The 15,896-nt window shown below is 35.3% G+C and overlaps 1 protein-coding gene across 4 annotated transcripts in view; it reads right to left on the minus strand.

The window, feature by feature from the left end:
- Window positions 1–15,896, minus strand: part of LOC118188762 (uncharacterized) — an 819,948-nt gene that overhangs the window by 580,149 nt on the left and 223,903 nt on the right. The window lies entirely within an intron of this gene.

The following is a 15,896-nucleotide window of genomic DNA, read 5'->3' on the forward strand; positions in this document are numbered from 1 at the left end:
TTTTTCATGTCTCGAAAAAGCGAACTAGGATATGTATTAGATTTATATATAGCATTGTTTTAATGTAGGTATTTTGACACAAAATCGGACTTTTTCTGAAATGGCATGCCAATTGTTTTCCATATTTCGATTTATGCCAAATTGCCAAGTTCTGTAAAAATCGCACGAGTTCTTTTTTAAAAATTAGCTCTTAAACGTTTATCTCCTTAATGTTAATTGAATTTGTTATATATGTATTAATATCTCTTTTTTATTAAACTTGATTAGTTTTTCCGGATTCGAAATTTAGGCTTAATCCAAATATAATTCGCACATTTTTGTTATTTATTTATTTTAAAAATTTGTATTTTTAAATATTTTTTATAAATTTTTCGAAAACAGTTTTGTATTATAACCTATAAAATTTTAACATCATCTTAGATTAGATGCATTTCTAAGCATATCTGCAAAAAATTACAGTTTTTTGTGCAAAATTTCCTAAGATATACTTCAGTTTACATTTTGGCGAGCTTTGAAATTTACCGCACTTTGTTAAAATTATTTGAAAGAATGAACGATGGACCTTTTTTCCTCTCAAACATCAATTAAAAAAAAAGAAAATTAATTAATTTACTACGAGTTAAGAATTCCGCCAAGTGAATTATTCTTGGCGCAAACTGAAAAAAAATGCGCCAAGATAACTTTTTTAATTTCTCCATAAAATTTTCACGAAAATTATAAAATTTAATATTTAGGCATAATTTGAGTCAATCGAAATATGGAAAAAATTGATATGTTATTTCAGAAAAAGTCCGATTTTGTGTCAAAATACCTATGTTAGAATAAGGCTATATATATAAGCTAAGTCGCGGTTTCGAGACTTGAAAAATGCAATTTGAATTTCGTCAATCGACCCAGTAGAACGTGAGATACAAACTGTCCTCCCCCCTTTTTTAGAAAGAAGAAATTTAAATAGTTCTCTTAGCTCTTCCCTTTGTAAGCTAATGTGCTAGTTTAACTCTCCCCAGACTTAATGTTTAATCTCCCCATCTTAAGTGGGGGCATCAGCTTCTTTTACTAAATTAATTAGGTTATAGAGACATTAGGATTTTTTTTAAAGCAGGGAATTAGAAGAAATGAGCAATGCCCTCGCCAGGACTCGAACCATGAACCTCTCGATACGCGCCGAGTGCGCTGACCACTATACCACGAAGGCATGCTAAGAAGGCGGGATAAATACCTTATAAGGTATACTTTTGAAATGAGTGATGTGATTTGCAGAAAAGAGAAATGAACAGAACAACTCCAGAAATTGATTAATAACATTAATTAATTCAGAACAACTCCAGAAATTGATTAAGAACATTAATTAATCCAGAACAACTCCAGAAATTGATTAATAACATTAATTAATCCAGAACAACTCCAGAAATTGATTAATAAAATTCAAGCATTACACGTTGATATGTTTTCCACCAGAAAGTATACTACGATATTCTTAATACATTGCGTATTAAGTAGCATTTGTTATGTTATTTAAGAAATCGAACTTAATCAGCTGTTGATATCACAAATGATTACAGGAATATCTTAAAAATTATGAATTAGTTATCATCAAAATTAGAAAATTCATTAAAACAGACTTCACATTAGTATGTCAGAAATGTTTTAAATCTTTCAAGAAGAAAACATTTCTATTTATTTTACAATATAATTATCAACTGTTTCTGCTAATTTTCCGAATTTCCTTTTCGAACATTGGGTGTAACAGGAATATAGAATTTTTAAATTCGTTTTCAAGACAGCCATTGTGAACCTCGAAGCTAGTACTATAATACAATTTGAATAAAACGTTAGCGAAAAATATTACGTACTAAACTGAGCTTAATTGATTCTGATAATTCAAACTAATTATAGAAATAATACAGTTGTTAAATGTAAATCTATTTTCAAATTACTTTGTGTTTAGTTTCCAATTAACTGGTCTTCGCATGGTTTTCTAAGAATTCTCCCACTTCACTTTAAAACCTAAATGCAAAAATTGCTGTTTCTGTCCCTGTGACATAAAAAATAAGCGATTTTATTGTTACTTCATAGAGATTTTTCAAATATTTCACTATATAACGAGTTGACACAAAGAAAGGAAGTAACGTATATAATTAACTTAGAATTCTAGGGTATATGCATATAATTTACAAGATAGTTTTCAAAAGTTTCCGTCTAAGAAGGATTAAAAAAAAGATGATGTACAAAGTCTGACAATGTATGCTTAACAGTAGAATAAAAGTAACTCATATACTTTTCTGAAATAAAAATTACACATCATACAAATACATATTCAGTACATTAATGGGAAAAATCACACAGTAACCACATAGCGTTCTGTCCGTTTCAGACGACTCAGGCCGTCGGCATTTTTATTCAGCTTACCTGGGCGGGAAATAACATCACAGTTGTAAGTTTGCAACGCGATAAATATTAAACTAAATAATGCAGTAAATTGTAGAATAGCCAGCACAGAATACGCAAATATGAAATACTTCAAAAATATCATTAATGTGCTGAAAATAAGTTCTTGACTCCTGCTAGAACCTAATTGAAATGTAACCTAAATTTATTGGGTACATCTTTGCATCTACGAGCTGTCAGTATCTCCGTGATTTTGCCATTCACGGTTAAATCCTTTATTCTCGTCTTAGGAATTACTTTGCCAGTTGTCCGTTAGATTTCTGCCTTATATTTTCGATCTCGGGGCGCATATTTCACAAGTGCACATCTGTGTAGCCACCGAGGGAGTGGTTCTAGGATGGACCAATGAGCATCCAGTAATATTTCACTCATGTCACATGACCTTTCGCGTGCTTTAAGATTTAAGCAAGATGCTTGAAAATATTCTGCCAAGCAATTTTTTGTACAAAATAATTAAAGCATCGTCGATTGCTTCTGAAACTTTTCATTGCGAAGTTAAATCAATTATAGGAAATTATGAAGATTTCACTACCTGGTTGAAATAAATACAAAAACACATGTTGGATACTTCGCAAAAATATCGATGTGAAATATTACTTAATGTGTGGTAAATAAGATGCAGAAAGAAATATGCGATTAACATCTGAGCCCAAATGCAATCTTTACATAAAACTATGCGTAGGAGAAAAATATTTACACCAATTATATATGTAAATAGAAATCAGCCCTTTTTATTGCAGTCTATATGAAAAAGATGTTCTATAATAATAACCAATGCAGAATTTTATTCAAAGTGAACTTTACTAATTTGTATTCGTATACACTTAGTCTGTTAAATTTCACTTTTAATAACTGCTCACTCTTAAATGTACTGTCTACGCAAGAAATGCTCATCAAACAGAGTGAATTTATCGTATTCACAACAAGTATATTCAATTTATTCACATATAATTTTAAATGATAACAATGGATATAATCAGATCATATGTATTCTGAATCTTACACTTTAAAATCAAAAGAATGCAAGCACTGAAATAAGAAAACACTAGATTCATTGGAGCACTTTCAGTCATTCTCAGCTCAATTAAAAAAATATACACTTGAATTATCTTAATCCACATAATATGCCGTGAACATCAATCCTAATGTTAATGTGTGATAAAAATCGCGAAAGTGAAATGTCAGCGAATAATCAAACTCAGAAAACGATAGCACTACGAGATTTTCTACTATTTGCGCCATATATTTATAACTGCGAAACAAATGCAAATTAAAACGTAAACAACGTACGTTCACATGTCACGAAGATTTAGCGTCATAAGAGCAATAGCAGCGTAGTCCATTTTCGAAACCTCTCCCTCAGTGGCTACGCTGATGTGCACTTGTGAAATATGCTCCCGGGGCAGTACACCTTGAACGAAAACTCTCCAGAGAACTTTCTGCACTCCTTTCCTTCCGAGTTGTCTCTTTTAGGGTTCCAACAAAAATTTATCCTGGCATACAAACGTTTTTTTGTCAGTAAAGTTCCGCTTTCTTCGTAAGTCTAACGGAGTACATTCACAGTGTGGGTTTATGATTTTTTTTTTTTTTTTTTTTTGATCTTGATTTGTCAACTCTTTGAGCAGTAGTCCGAACGATCTGTACACTTCACCCTTTCTTTGTCGCGAGCGTTAGTTAACTCGACGAGAAAGCTTCCCCTCTTCATGTGTGTGGATTCCGACTTTCGCCTCCCTTCTTTTATTCGGGTTAAAGGTTGCATCCCAGCGCGGCATCTTCGTATGTAAAGAAACTACAACATTATCTTTACCAAACAACTTTATATTATGTTCAATTAACTGAACTGTTTGATTACCCAATAAATAGTATTCTTGATTTAGGTCTTGCCTAGTTACTGCTGCTTTGGTAATCGCCGTTCCATAACTCTTTCCTTTGAGTTCAATTGGTGCAAGAGGCAACCAAATCGGTTGCAGATCCAAGGGTTGCTTGATCAAGACGTCTCCCTTAGAAACATTTCCGATGCTACACGATCCTTTTTAAGTCAATAATGGATTTAGAATCTCTGAAGAATCTCTTTAATCTTTCAATCCCTGACTTTGACGGTACTAACACAGGGGTCAAGCCACCTATTAGAGGCTACTCAGATTATCAAAATTATTTACGACTTCCTAGCTTTTAATCGCGCATATTGGGGCGGAGATGATTCTTTGAATTTCTTTGAATTCTTTGAATTTTGAAGGCATTTGACTTCCATTTCTTGGCAATTTTCTCATTTGAAACCTCATCATCACGGGACATTCAATATGCAAATTCTCCTTTCCTTAAAATTAGAGTCCTGATCGGTGCTTGTAACAAACCCTGTTTTTTTATGGACCTTTGTACTTCTTCATATTCATTTGATTTCTTGACTAGTTCACTAGAAGATATTATATTCTGTCATTCGTCCACAAAGTGTTCGTGAATTTCGCCGTTCATGCAGCGTTTAATTTGGTCCGTCAACATTAAGTTTTCCGAGAATCAAAATCTTGTATTTCCAGCCCATTTAACCCTTCATCTAGAGTATTTCTTAACTCAAAAACAAAATATTTATAGAGGGTACCTGCACACCGCTGTACCTGCACACCGCTGTACCTGCACACCGCTGTGAGTATTTCTTAACTCAAAAACAAAATATTTATAGAGGGTACCTGCACACCGCTGGTGCAGAGCACATTTGACGAGGAAAAAAACCTCCGGGATCAACTTAAAAAGCTGCAAAGGAATTTTCTTTGCATATGTGTAGTGATCAAGCTCGTCTTCCGTCTCCCGTAGAATAATAGAAACAATGTTCATCAGCTACAAAGATATCAAATGCGACACCTATTCTCCTTCGTCTACATTCGCTTTGCAAGCCTGACGCTCAAGCATCGCTAAATAAAGCGAAATATCCGATGAGTCTGGATTATGTCTTTGCATTAAGTTCTACAATTCTCTTATGGACCTTGGGATATTATTTTCAAAATTTTCTCTACCATAATTGGAGTTTGTCAACCCGAAAAGTTCTTAGTTTCAAGTTCTCTCTCCCTTTCCATCTCCAATCTACGCTCTTCGGCTTTTCCGAGGCTCGGTGTTCGATCCGAGCTTCAATAACTGACACTAGCGTTACCTCTATAAATTTTTCGTCATATTAGGACTCTGTGCAATTACAGTTTTAAGGTCCTGTACTTTTGAATCGGCGAAGGGACATCTAGACCTAATTCTACAGACAGATTTATGAAATACCCAAGATATCACATTTTGCAAATCCCCAAAATTAACAATAACACAGATAACAATGTTCAACGCAGTATGAAAATTTGATAAAATACTTACTGATAAAAAAGTACTTAATTTATAAATAGTGCATGCTTTCCTTTAAAATAAAAAAATTGCATTAAAATTCTTTTCCTCAAACAACTCAAACAAAAACCATTTAGGGTTATGGGTAGCTTATCAAATTAAACATATAAATCTGACATTGTAATTCCGCATAGCAAGATTAATATTGCTTCTACAAAGGTAAATGCACAAACTGACTTACTCCCTTTTGTAGACAAGTGAGTACACATATTTTATTTATTTCAGAAGGCACTTGATCACAAATATCGCGATTTTTCTTTCTTTTTCTTATCACTCAAAAGGGCTCAACGTTTTTCGCTTCACTTTTTCACTAAACAAAATTCACTGCTTAGTAGGAGGTACACTTTCTTCCGCAAACGTAATTAACAAAACCAATAGCACACACTTGATGCACTCACTATTGTTGAACCAAGAAAGCGCCTTTCTTCGCATGCTTCTGCAGGCACTTCCGGACACAGTCTTCGGTGGAAATCACTCTTCGCAATGACCTTCGGAGACAGTGTATACGAGCAAGTTTCCCTTAGAAAGTCCTCCACGAAGGCATTCCTCCCTTTAGGCAGATAGCCCTCGTGGCTTTGCCGTAATTTAAATAACCTAACCTAACCTACGGGGACGTTTAATTTTTAAAAAATTCTAGGCTATATGCAACTAATTTACAAGACATTTTTAGTAGGTTAGGAAAAAGATAATGTACAAAGTCTGCGAAAGTACCTGTCCGTTAGTCCGATGTCTCCCGAAATTTCTCAGATGGTTTCTTAATACTAGATGAAGTTCCTGAGTAAGGTAGATAATCTTATTGCTTCTTCTAGCCGCTCCAAACAAATAACTCTCAAATTAGGTAGCACAAAGCTGACTACCGATTACTAGATCTCTCCGCCGACAGATAAGAATGCTCTTGACAGAGCGAACAAAACAAAATTTGATCTTGGCAGAACTGGTTTCTTCGCTTTTTCACTAAACTTCTCCTCTGGAGCAATGTTCACTTTTTTTTGTTCAAGATTTCCTGGGCGCGTCGGGAAGATAGGCCTGAGAAAATTTCCATGAGAATTCCCAAGCTCCGACTTAGAACGTGATCTGGAATTCATCTGCAGGGTGGTCAGTGACGGCAGTCGATGCATAACAATATACCTACAAACGCCGGAATTTTGAAAGAAGGATTCTGTCACTCCAGGTTTTTCTCAGGATCGAACAACGTTTCTCCAATTGGAGAAGCATGAAATGAAGCACAAAGTCGCACACACTACGTGATGACGAGTCACTCTCAGCTTTCTCGTGAATGGCTAAATAGCCGTTAAAAAATAACTTTTCCAATAATTTCTGGGTGGTCGTTAAAAATAACTGAAGGTGTTAGAACTAGGAGAAAACTTACTTAAAAAAAAACTGGAATTCTGTATTCTACGAATCGATTTTTGCACTATTCCTGCGAAATTCATAGGGACTCAACAATTCTAATTTACTTTCATTAGTCATAGTTCTTCATCCATTATCTATATCGAGTTCACCGACTGCCCGAAACACTCCCAAAGCAACACGAAAAATTTTTCTCTTACGCTCGGCCTCCTTTTTTTGTTTAATTTAATCTTTTCTATTCATCACCCTCTTCCTTTAAATCAATAAAATAGCTGGCGTATCGTGTGCTCTGCATAAAGTCGTGATCATCTCGCCATTAGTCACTTTATCCTGAAGTGGTGTATTATTGAGGAAAAATCGAGGTTCGAGGCCTCAAAATTATTCACTTATTTCGACATCACGGTGGAGTTACATTATGCAAATGCAACAGGTGGTGTGGATCCAACTTCTGGCGCACAGAACTCTATAGATCCATTAGTGCCACAAATCCCTATTTTAGGCGTTCTGATATTAAGATAAACAAGGAGGAAGCTTAAATTGCTAGCAGAAATGAAATCTTTAACCAAAAGTAAAAATGCCGAGGATAAACGATTTGAATAAATATTTCTGAAAAGTGAAAAAACATACATTATGCCATAAAAACAATGTTGCAGTTCAGATGAAACACTTTCAAGGCAGTTAATAACTAAAATACTTACTAAAAAATGTTAAATATTTCGATAACATTTGTGTTCAGAGCATGGCATACATTTAAGTAACACCCAAACTTAGTTGAGGTTAGAGAATGTCTGAAGTTAACTGCTGCAGAGCAGCCTCAGCAGTGGTGGAGTGGTTAAAATAACAGTACACTGGTTTTTCGATAAGGCTTGGAATCTAGGACAACGGGCTGGGTGCAGGATTGGTATTCGTGATTTTTTCCCGCGTGTAACATGAATACGAGTCAGTCTCCCTTAGGAGCGGCCGAGCGGTAAAATAGCTGAACACTGGTAGTTCGGTCCGAGATTCGAATCCCGCGAACGGGCTGGCTGCATGGGTGTTTTCGTGGTTTTTCCCATGTGTATACGAGCCAGTTTCCCTTAGAAAGTACTCCACGAATGCATCCTACCCTTAGGCAGATAGCCCTAGTGTGCTTTGCCGTATTCTCAATACACCAGTCTCCCTTAGAAAGTGCTCGACTAAGATATTCCTCTCAGGCAGATAGCTTTTGTGTGCTTTGTCATATTGAAATAATCTAAACTTAAACTGGAGCAGAGATTATTTCTTTCAAATGGGGCCCACCAGCGGCCGAGCGGTAAAATCGCTGAACGCTGGTAGTTCGGTCCGAGGTTCGAATCCCGCGAACGGGCTGGCTGCATGGGCATTTTCGTGGTTTTCCCCATGTGTAACGTGTATACGAGCCAGTTTCCCTTAGAAAGTCCTCCACGAAGGCGTCCCTCCTCTTAGGCAGATAGCCCTCGAGGCTTTGCCATAATCACACACACACACACACACTTCTTTCAAATGGACAAGATTATGAATTTCAAGGGAATACATTTTTTCCCACGGTTACCCAAGTAAGAAATCGAAAGAAATAACACATGGGTGTCAAAATAAATAATAAATTCGTTCTGTGTATGTAGAAATACGTCAGATCTAACAGAAATGTCTTCAGTGTGATTAGATAAACGTTACAGTAGATAACAGTAAAAAATTAAAAGAAAGTTTATTTTTTGGAACAGCACACAAAAGTGAGCAGAACAATTTCAACTGGAAGAGAAATGCGCCAATGTCAAATTTTAAATCGGGTAAAGAAGCAAACTTTGTATTGACGAAGATACTGAACAAAGCTCTACCAATTTTGAAGGCGATCAGTGTAGGCCCTTCTTTTTCAGGACAATGAAAAATCAATAAGCGAAGAAAAGCGAAAACAAAACAATTTTGACTTTGCTGCGAACGTTATACGTAAAACTCCAGAACTGGACTTCCTTGACTTCCTTCTGATTTCCTCTGAACTGGACTTCCTTCATATTCATAAAGTTCGGTCTTCTTTAGTTAACAAAATTGATTCCAATTCAGTCCTCCGCAACACTTTCAAAATTCTAATATCTTAGTTTTTTTCTTTTAATTACTATTTTCTGTGACAGAGGTCATTACGTTCGTTTTCATTTTCCTCGCCACCTATTGATTTCTAAATGATTTGTCGCTTCTTCCACCTTTGCAAAACAATTTTTCGTTCCTGACATCTGAAGAAGAGGTGAAAACAAGGGACTACGCCTGATGCCTTCGAAATCTGTATAGTTTCATACAGTGTCTAACGTTCCAAATTGAAATTTTTGCTTGACATATTAAGCAGTTTCCAGACTTTTGCCTTCAACTTTCTGCCTGACTTAAGCAGAATTTTAGTTCAAGGCTTTTACTATTTACCTCAGCGGCTGATCTTAAAATTAAAAACTCTTTTTAGGCATCGAACGTTATGAAATTTTTCTCAGCATTTTAACACAATTTAGTACCATGTTCGTTTGCTTGTTGTTATGTTAATACTTGCCAACAAAGGAAATAGAACTAATAATTTCACCTTCAACAATTATGCAATGGGATTTCTAGTAAACATAGTTTTAGTGTTCTAATTGGGCTAAATGGCCATCGCATAGCGTGTCCGTAGAGTGGGCACGGAAAATTCTGATAGTCAATAAACAATCCCTGTTCAAATCAAAATAAACTAATCAAAAATAAACTCCTGTTACAATAAAAGTAACAGGAGTTTATTTTAACTGCATTGTCTGCCATACGGAAGGGTTCGGTTTCGAATTCCAGAGAAGGCATAGATGTAAATTATCTGTCAATAGAAGGTAACGATGACCGCCTATTAGGTGCTTCCATAACAGTAAAATGACCACTGAATTCTGGCCTTAATAGCGGCCAAAGTAGCTGAGCACTGATGATTCAACCTGGGTTCGATTCCAGGCAAATGGAGATGGCTGAATGTGTGTTTTCGTCGTTTTCCCCATGTGTAACGCGGATATGAACCAATTTTCCTCAGAACGTCCTACACGACGGCATTTCTACCCTTAGGCAGATAGCATTTGCGTGCTTTGCCGTAGTGAAATAAATCAAATCTTTCATTTCTTTAAACACTCACGGTGTTTGCAATCTAGGTATGAGGCGCCACGTTTGTGTTTTACAATTTAATCAAACATACGAAAGTATTAGGCAATTATACTTACATCCAAGAATCACTTCTCCAGATATTGGTTGATTTAAAAATTTTACGATAATATGCTCAACTGACATATTGCTCACTTTGCTGTCCTTAAAATTGCAATTCAAAATATATTTTGAAAAGAACAATGCTATCAAATTAAAACGAAGCAAATTATTTCAGATTAACAGACTTTAATTAAAAAAAAAGATATACGCAATTTGATGTGGAGTTGTTTTAGAACATCTTTTTTTAGATAAACTAATAAAATAAACAAGCCATCTATGCTAACCATATATATATAATTTATTTACTAAAGAAATATTGATTATATTATATCCTAATGTAAATTTAATAGAATGTATCAAAAAGACATGTAGGAAGTTTAATTACGAAAATTATGTTTTAAAGGAATTTGAATAACAAAATTTCAAACTTTGAAAAAGAAAGTAAAAAACAAGTAATTATCGCTATTGATCGGAAATTAGTTGACTTTTCAAGGGGAATAAACCAACTCCCGTTCAATGAACACTAATTAATAAATGCGAAGGTGTTTCGTCTTTTACTGAAGTAAGAATGGTGATGCCAAACTGGCAATTTAAGTTAGGCCAAAATTGTGGTTCCGTGAAGTGATAGGATTATAGCCAAAGTTGAGTTTCAAAGAACTCATTCTGAATGAAGCATTTTCGCTAATACAAGATTCTTTAGAAATTTTGAGTGAATAGCCAATTTATGTAGTGAAATTTATAAGATACTTGAGTAAATGACCCCCGACACCTTCGCTTTTATGCATGTTAATTCAAGGCTATTTTTATAAAAATAAACATAATAAATAGTAGGAATCTTAACCGGAAATATGAAATAGAACTCAAAGTAATTAAAATAAATATGAGAAAATAAGAAACATGACTATGTTATCATATAATAAGAAAGTAAAATGTGAAACGTACATAAAAATATAAAAGGCCAGAAAATGCATTAATTAACTTACGTCCTTTGTAGTGGGACGTCGTTAAAGTGTTCTCTTCTGTGTCTTACTCAGAAGGGATGTGTGTCCGAAATTCCGTTATCGGCAGTGGGGATGCTTTGAATTATTGCAGGCGGTGAAAGTTTTGAGAAGCTATTTTTGGGACGTGAGAGGGACTAGGAATGTTGGAGGGAGGTTTGCTGCGGAGTTCTTTTGTGAGTGAAAACGTCTGTTCAAATTTTGAATATACTAATTAGTGAATGGAAATTAATTAATTTCTGGCTAATTTTCGTGTAGGAACGAGGTAGAAGAAAAAGAAAGAAAAAAGTAATTTTCACTGTCAACGAGCTATTTGAGGCTCATTTTTTAGTAACAGCATAAGAAAAGTCTGAAAACAATTTTTACAAAATAAAAAAAAAAAAAAAAGATTTTAAATTTAAAACTGAGAATCATATCTAAAACTATTTAGCTTAGCATGATAATATCGAATATTTTTCGTACATCTTCTATTGAGCCAAAAATTAACATTAAGAAATATATGCATATGATGCATCTCCCTTAATTCCTCTCATAAACCAGGCTCACCAGCGGCCAAGGGGTAAAGTCGCAGAACTCTGGTAGTTTGGTTCGCATCCCGTGAACTGGCTGGCTGCGTGGGCGTTTTCGTTGTTTTGTGTAACGCGTATAAGCGTTTTCCATATTCCTCCATGAAAGCGTTCCTCCCCTTAGGCAGATAGCCTTCGTTGCTTTGACGTAATCACTTACCCCCCCAAAAAAAGCCCTTCCATGAAACTATAATTCATATCATGAGATGAATTAAATACACTTAAGGGAGGAAATAACCGGAGAGTCCACCATTACTCTCCTCCCCTTCAAGTGATGTATTCTAATCAGTCTGCTTTATTGATCTGGATAATCCTTTTATTGAATGTGTTCCTGATTCCGTTCGGGGCCCACCAGCGGCCGAGTGGTAACGTCGCTGAACACTGGTAGTTCGGTCCGAGGTTCGAATCCCGCGAACGGGCTGGCTGCATGGGTGTTTTCGTGGTTTTCCCCATGTGTAACGTGTATACGAGCCAGTTTCCCTTAAAAAGTCCTCCACGAAGGCATTCCTTCCTTAAGGCAGATAGCCCTCGAACAACTTTGCCGTAATCTAATAAACCAAACCAAACTAAAACCTGATTCAGTTCATATGGCTAACTGTATTTGCCTCACTTGTCACCATTGGTAAGCAACAACAAACATACAAAAGCTTTCATCTCCTGGTACTTTTATTATATGCTTTCAGATACTGGGAAAAATAATGTTGATAACAAGCTGTACGGAATGCATTGCATAAAGTGATATCTCGTTACAGCTTTTCTTCCAACAGTTTTTGCTAATTTTTATTTTGTCTTCTCTATGAAGATTGAAATTATTAAATTTCATTAAAATAAGACAACTATTTCCGTTGTCATCTTGTGTTTATATATTTTGGAACAGTTCTAAAGTTTACACAGAAGAAGCACTCAGTTCGGCTTCAGGACTGGAGCTTTAAGTCAAACCAACTAAATGTGTTGATGTAAATGTGTCAGACAACTTATCTAAGTTGTTTGACAGCAACATAAGAACAAGCCTACGAAATTCATCGTGGCAAGGAGAGCAAGACTGCGCCTGCCATTGGCAAGAGCCTAGAGCAGCATACAGTGTGACAATACGACATCGTTCAGTTCCGTCCCCAATTTTGAAGAAGACCACTGCGGGAGGGGAGAGGTTCGAAGGTCACCCATCCCTCTACTACCAACCTCTAGAGAGGACTTTCGGCTCATAGTTTATTTAAAGTACCTTCATGCCACACAGACACTATACGTTTACAAACATCCATGCTTTCTCCGGAATTCGAACCTGGGCTCTTCGGTATCGCAGTGACTCCTCTAACCACTAAACCGTCTGGCGGCATAACAATTAAATGATATATACTAATACATGCAACAAAATGGATAATAGCAAGTTCTTAGAATAAAATCTTAGATGCTAATTTTATTTCACTGTCCTTTTACAAAATTTAGATGAGGTCATTTAAAAATTTGCATTTAAAATAGATGTATTAAATCTCTCTAGCTTCCAGAAGCTATACCATGCAGCCATCTGTATGCCTGTATATTTATATATCACCGAGAAGAGTTTGATTCTCACAGAAAACGTGTTACATATCACACCTCAGTATCAACCAGCATTAAAAACAACTCTTTTCATTTTTTCCTGATGCTTAACAAATCTCCTAGATATGCAGAATGCTGATCAAAATCATATAACTTCAATTCAGGCAATATAGCCCCGATCTAAATACGTAATGTTTATATTTCGAATTCTACTTCTACTTAAATACATTAAGTGTAGTATACGGTTTTTCATTATCATGGCAAACAAGGCTGAAATCAATCGATTTACCGCCCCTTCTATTGTTTCCTAGCAAATGCCCTAGATCTCACACTTGCATTTGCTGTAAAATGACTTAAATAAATTTGCAGAATGCCTATTCAAATCATTCAGATAGGTTGCTATAAAAATGAGCTGCTTAGGCGTAGCTTATACACCCTGAGTATTACATCATCTAATAAACAATTTTGTCAAATGGACAAGAAGAAAATTCGATATTCCTCAGAAGGAATTCACAATACACGAAGCCTCCATTTAGTAAGTAGAAAAATCACGCCCAAAATAGATGTTTGTTTTCCACTGTTTCTTATTTTCGTTCAAGGCACACCCGGATGAAATGCAATGTAGACAGTACCAAGAAAGTAAATTCTACTGCAATAAGCATTGATATGACTAACGGATTCTGGCATAACTACGCCTCCTGCATTATATCATGTTTATGTTATCTGGCAGGAAACTCCCTTATTCTAAGAAACTTAAACAAAAACCTTTCAGCCAATAAACGGTATGCAAAAGTAATATTTGTTTACTAAATTTACTTTAGATGTCCAAAAACACTGTTATGCGTGTATTAGATTTTCTTTAGCAGTATGCCTATATATGTTCAATGCAGTATGATTTTTAGCGACAGTGTGCCGTAAATAGTTTACAGTAAGTGATTCAGATGTAGCATAACATCCACGTGTCAACTAGAATAATATGACAAAAAAAACTGTGCCTTTGAATAATTGGATGAGCAAGGTTTGAATTTATAACTAAAAAGAGTGATACTACTGTAGTCGAAAGCGTACTGCCAGAGATAAAAAATATAATGAAATACTGCAATGAACAACGCTTGAATCAAGTCAATTATGAAAGGTGACACTTCAGAGTTCATACAGATGGGTTTGTGTCAGACTTAGCGATCAATTGAAATATCTAAAATAATTAAAAAATCTTAGCAGAATTTCAGGTGCTGGTAAATTCATCGAAGAAACGGAAAAGTAAATTTGATTGCATTTGCAAAACAAAAAGCCACAATTTACAAATCCACACTTAATATTAAAATTTAAAGCGATCATTCTTCCTGTTACTTGTTTGGTTTATGAACAGATAAAATGAATCTTAACATTTCCCGTTTTCTCAAGAAAACGGAACGTATCACATATATAGGAGTATCAGTCTTAAGGAGTTTATTGTGACTGTTAATTTTCTTCAGAAGTCAGCCAACTGGCTTCCCATCAGAGATTTAAGCTGTTTATTGTAGTTCATTCCTCATATCGAAAAACGGAATTTCTTGTGTTGCGAACTTATTGTAGCTGACGTGTCAAGTAATATGCAATGAAAAAGGAATCCCTTAACAGACAAATACAAATTTCTCAACATAGAGGAAATGACGTACCTCTCTAGGCTTTATATGTGCATTGATATTAAATATACCAAAAAGCACGATCATTTTATTGTGAAACGGATTGCGGACATCCGAATAAATAATCGACATCCCAACCTTAGGCAGTGGCAACATCAACAACAGGGACGGCTGACAGCATCTTCGCAGATCCTTAGTAATCCATTTAATACCGGAGGGCTCTGACAGACAATCGGCCGTATTTCATACTGGATCGATAGAAGGATGTAAATAACAGGGTGATCGATGAAAATAAGCGGTCTTCGGAAATTAGAGGGTTTCGCCGATTCACACCTCGTTGTTCATTCTAAAGATTCAAAGTGCGATTCGAAACAAAAGGGTTGTTGTAGATACAAGAAAAGCGCCAAAGATTTCGCCAAGTTTTTTATTTTATGGATCATAAGGCTTCATCAGATGACGCATATTTATCAGTTTTCAGTGTGCAAGTTTTTAAGTATATGAAAACAGAAAACTACATCAAAGTCTTTTCTGAAGTAATTCTCAACTTATTTTTGTTCTCATATTTAAATTACTTGCTTGAGAAAAACCACATAACTCTTTTTATTGATTTAATCACTTAGAAAGATAAAAAAATTCCCTCGTTCTCTTAAAATGTTCTTTATCAATAAGAGAAACAAAGTATTTATTCCTGTAGCAGTTGTTATGTCATTTAGCTTGGCTATATCGAGTTCTGTTATGCTTTCAGTTTAGTCTGACACAGTCACAGTGAACAACCAATTAGGAAAGTACATACGTAGTGAAATTAGAGTTTC

This window comes from Stegodyphus dumicola, chromosome X2 (assembly GCF_044657685.1).
Source record: "Stegodyphus dumicola isolate Sdum_Otavi_A_Nest chromosome X2, ASM4465768v1".
Taxonomy (NCBI): domain Eukaryota; kingdom Metazoa; phylum Arthropoda; class Arachnida; order Araneae; family Eresidae; genus Stegodyphus; species Stegodyphus dumicola.